The sequence below is a fragment of the Ipomoea nil genome, unplaced genomic scaffold (assembly GCF_001879475.1).
Source record: "Ipomoea nil cultivar Tokyo-kokei standard unplaced genomic scaffold, Asagao_1.1 scaffold3210, whole genome shotgun sequence".
Taxonomy (NCBI): Eukaryota; Viridiplantae; Streptophyta; class Magnoliopsida; order Solanales; family Convolvulaceae; genus Ipomoea; species Ipomoea nil.
In genome coordinates this window covers 241,055-246,112 of record NW_017619638.1, presented here as the reverse complement: position 1 = coordinate 246,112, position 5,058 = coordinate 241,055, and the positions used below count along the sequence as shown (strand labels likewise).

Below are 5,058 nucleotides of genomic sequence, written 5' to 3'. Positions count from 1 at the left end.
GTGTGTGTGTGTGTTAAAATTCCATATTTAATACATGGATAATGATCTTTTTTTTTTTTTTTTTTTTTTTTTTTTTAATTTTTATTTTCATTTTTTATCCCTTATTTTTTATTCCATTGTTTAAAAGTAGAAGAGTAAAATGGTAATGAGTTTTGTAATTACAAAAGGATTTGATTCCAATAGTAGGATAACAAAAGTAGACAAACAAACATGGTAATGAGTATCAAGACCTATAGTAGGGTGCAAAAGTCCCCAACCAAACACACCCTAAATGTGCATCATATGTATTTCCATCTATAATAATAGGTTTATAATGTCCATTCTATATATTCATAAAAACAAAGTTTAATGTACACAAGCATTAGATTACTCATGACTACGGTTTAAATGCGGTTATTACTTAACCTTTTTGGTTTATTTACAATGGTGGTATAAAGCTAGTATTCTATACTTATTCCCTTACTTGCATTTAAGGATAAACTACCACTACTCACTCATTCTCATTACCTTACATTTACATATATTACCTTACACACTTGCATGATAGAGCATGTGTGTGAGTTATGTCTATATATACAGTGATTATATATTTATATATATATATATATATATATATATATATATATATATATATATATATGGACCTATCTATATCCGTACTCCTATGTGATATATGCTGAATGTTGATGTCAAATTATTTTTCAAACCTATATCTATATATATTTTACAGGGTTGAGTTATTTATACTTAGCATTTATGCTAACGGGTTCTTTCGTATGTTTTTCTTGATAACCCCTTTCAGGTTTGGAGTAATATTTGTAGAGAGAGCGCCTTGAGGAATTAGATAGATAGTATATGTTATCTCTAGTTCCTAGTATGTCGTTTTTGTTAACCCTTAGCTTGCTTGTATAATACTCCGTAGAACATATATGGATTTTCGAGTTAGTCTTTGTTTTGAGATGTGGATTATATAAATGAATAGATGTTTGGGCCTACCTAATCCTTGTTGTTTGATGTATTGTATAAGTTGAGATCTAGTAGTTTAGCCTTGTAGTCATCCAAGAGTGGATGGCTGCGGCGGTAGCATTCCCCGTTTAATGTTATTTCCGCTGTGTAAGCTCATAATTTATATAGGCTCTGGTGTTAGAAAACGGGGGTGTTACAATGCACCGTTAAAAAAAAGTAATTCTCAAGCCCCGTCACCAAACTCCGCCAGACCATTCTCAGTTCTGGCCGGGCCCTTTGTGGCTCAGCTACGTGTTGTTCGGACCGGGACTCGTGGGCCCTTGAGGCTCGGACACTCGGGCTCGTTACAACGCGCTAGTAGAAGCTCGTTTCGTTGAATTTGGAGTCGTGAAATATGATTTATAGTTGAATTCGCCAAGTTTAATTTGAGTATGCTGTTCACTACAAAAAAACGCGAAAATAGCGATGGAAAGTTCCGTCGCTAGAAAGGGAAAATTCCGTCGCTATTGCATTTCGCGACGGATTAGCGACGGAACGGGTCCGTCACAAAAAGTGGCGTCGCTAGAATTTTGCGACTCAATTTTTTTCCGTCGCTAATTTTAGCGACGGATTTTCCGTCACTAAACTTAAAAATATCCTTCGCTAATTTCCTCCCAGCGACGACCTGAATGACAAAATTTGTAAGGAATAGCGACGAAAAATTCCGTCGCTATATATAGCTACGGACATTCCGTCGCTATTTTGTTTCTGTCGGTGCCATTTAACTATAACTTAGAGAAGAGCATATCCGTCGCTAAAGTTAACGTCGTTATTTCTTAAATATTTAGCTACAGATTTACTACAGATTTACTACGATTGTTGTCCGTCGCTAAATTTTTATAATTTTTTTTTAAAAATCTAGCAATTAATTAATATCGCATCCATATATTAAACCTATAATATAATACTTCAATAATATAATTGCAAAATATATTATATTAAAAAATTCAATTTCAATAACAATAATAAAAATATAGCATTGTAAAGTTATTACATCGTTAGAAACGAGACCAAAGACCCCATAATTTTTTTTTTTACTTAAAATCCTATACAAAATTTTGCAAAACCCAACATAATAAACTATACAATATATTTTTCACAATAACACAATAAACTATACAATATATTCTTCACAATAATAATAGAATAGACCCCCCCAATTAGCCTGTACTTACTACTAGAATGTACACTACCGTTTTGAATGCTGATTTTTGCTTAAATAAACCACACGCTTCCAAGGCCTTTAGTAAATATGAGAAACTCTTCTTCTTCCAAACTTCTTTCCATCATCCTTCCATGTCTCAGATCAGCATTACCAATTACCACAGTATGCCACAAATGATTCCAATCACCAAAGCATGATATCTGTGAACACTAAGATGGTAAACCATCCTTGACGATTCTTCCAACTTCTGCATCAATAAAAGCTTGAAATTTAATTTCAGATAATCAAAATAGGAATTGGCAATTGGATCGTTTACCCTATGTTGTGTGTGTGTGTCAAAATTATATTAGACTTACCTTCCAGTTCATGAATATAAAACCAATATGTAGCAAGCATTCTTACATTCTTTTATATTACCACTCTTTCTAACCAGTGCACATATTGAACTGCAAAAGCATTTCCAAACAACCTTAATTGAATTTTTTTTTTCTCAAGCAGTCGTTAAAGGAGTTTGTGCCTCACTTCAAATCAAGTCATTTTTCATATGATGTTTACTCATTACTAAACATCCATCTTAGTATTCTCATCAATTACAACCATGAAGCATCATATTGTATAGACAATTTATTTGTTCACAGCTCAACATTCTCTATCATAATGCATAGTCAGCCTAATTGGTTACTGCGTGAACTTTATTGTTCACCTTTAAAATGGAAGGATAAACTAGCCAAGTAGGATAGAGAATGCTTATTATTACTCATCTTCAATTAGCAATACCACTTATATGCTACTGGGTTTCTTTAGAGACTTAACTTTTTTATCAATACCACATGCTTACCATTTTCAAAATTACTTAGCAAGTTGTTTGAACTATTAGATTTAGCATAGTCAGAATTGTTCTTTAACATTAGATTCAAGAGGAGCAAGGAATTTAGTTTGAAAATGGAGTGGTTTCAAATTTCAAACTTTAGGAAAAATCAGGAACATAACAAAGTGGAATACTTAGAAAGTAATGGACAGCTAGTACATACTTCAGCCCATCAATTGGCTCCCATGTATCTTCAAGGTCTCTCTGTGTTTCTTTTCCATAAGGATTTTAGATCTCCAAAACAGATATCTACCAGGTGTAGAATTTCATATTCTACATCTGAATCATCAGAATCTGCCAGAGAATTAGAATCATCTTCACCTTCTTCCATGAAAAAGAAACTTTTAAAATTTGAAAAACTTTAAGTGACTATTGCAGTCAAGTAAATTGTCATTCATTAAAGAACCAGAAAACAAAAAAAGGCTAATGTGTTGTAAAAAACCAAGATTTTTTTTTTTTTTTTTGGTGGGGGTGGGGAATAACAATATTAAAATACATAAGAATAAAATAATGATACCTTTACATACACACAATCTCCAATATTCAAAATAAAGCTAAGAACATTAGCTTGAGCATAATGTCAATCCACGTTCAATATTACTTCATCTTCTTCATCAGGACTGCAAAAACAAGTGTGCCATATAAAGGAGTGAAGACAAATAGAAGTTTTAAAAACCGCAAAGAACAGGACCTCATTTTGTTACCGCCATAGGGCAAGTTCATATGATATCAATCACTTTAGTATCCACCCTTGTTTTTTTTTTAACTTCTTTGACTCTGCAAAATCAAAAGGACATACATCTTGAGAATCAAGAACTCGATAAATCATGTAAGAAAATTGAATAAACTAATGTTGAAGGATTCATGAGAATTAAGAATTTTGATAACTCATGTAAGAAATTTGAGTACGAAACTAACGCTGAAAGATAGACAAAGAACATAGAAGATCAAAAAGGTTCCTAAAGAAATCATTCATTAACTAGTTAGTCGATAGAATACTGCTAGTAGTTAGAGGCTCATACCATTTTGATCTGTTTCTTTGGTTTTAAAAAATTATGGCACACTTCTATCACATTGTCAGATGCAGGATGCTCTTTGCCAAAAGGTGCGAACCTCACAAATACCTTGAAGGGTGATAAATTGAGTACATAAAGAAACTCTCTAATAGCATCCTACGAGTGGAGAAGGGGAGATTCCTCTAAAGCATCTTAATCAAGGATTTACACTTGTCACCACTATCCCTACAAATACAAGCGGAACAACACAACACAAAATCAAACAATTTTAAAACAAAAAATTTAATAGCAATTTATCCGTAACTTGTTCATCGAGCATATGAATAATGATGGTGCACAGTACCTGGGAGTAGAGGAAACTGTGTCGCAGGGGGAGGGACTCTTCGAGCAGACAGTGGAAACCGTGGTTTATGAGTTATTTGTTCTGTCATTGTATCAACATTAAAAGCCCTAAAAGAGAGACACACTAATACTGTGCAAGACCTGAAGGTGTATAACTTAGCTAAGAGGTAGATTTGTACCTTCGGAAACTAAAAAGTGATTAAAGGAGCGAGAAGACGAACCTGATTCGGCGGTGGTGGCGGTCGTTGTGTCACTGTGTCGGCGCCTTGGGGAGTGTCATCGGTCGGCGGGGCGGGGTTGCGACGGCGGCGGTGGTATAGAGCAGGGAGAAGCGATGGACAGAGTAGGGAGAGGCGGAAATGGGAGAGAGAGCAAGGATTTGGAAACTAACTTTAGGGTTAAAGTTAAAAAACTAGCGACGGATCAATGAACCCATCGCTAAAATGAAAAAAAAAAAAAAAAAAAATTAACCATGCATATTTAGCGACGGAGATGTAAATCCGTCGTTAAATTGTTAAAAACCACTTTGTAAGGTTAGTGACGGAATTTAAACTCTGTCGTTAAAATGTTTTAAAAAATTCACCTTTATAAATGTAGCGACGGATTTTGCGAAATAGATATGGATTTGAAAATCCGTTGCTAAATAACTATAGATTTGAAAA

At 34.0% G+C, this 5,058-nt stretch overlaps 1 long non-coding RNA gene across 4 annotated transcripts; it reads right to left on the bottom strand.

The window, feature by feature from the left end:
* Positions 1 to 1,934: 1,934 nt before the first annotated feature.
* Positions 1,935 to 4,754, bottom strand: LOC109168606. Of its 4 annotated transcripts, none has more exons than XR_002052109.1 (7): positions 4,618 to 4,754; positions 4,398 to 4,478; positions 4,061 to 4,279; positions 3,730 to 3,815; positions 3,556 to 3,658; positions 3,202 to 3,359; positions 1,935 to 2,417 (listed from the first exon to the last, which is right to left on the bottom strand). It is a non-coding gene; the product is annotated as an uncharacterized LOC109168606 (long non-coding RNA). The 4 variants fall into 4 exon arrangements; XR_002052107.1 differs by having other exon boundaries at positions 3,202 to 3,332; XR_002052108.1 differs by having other exon boundaries at positions 3,202 to 3,332; positions 3,743 to 3,815.
* Positions 4,755 to 5,058: the final 304 nt, after the last annotated feature.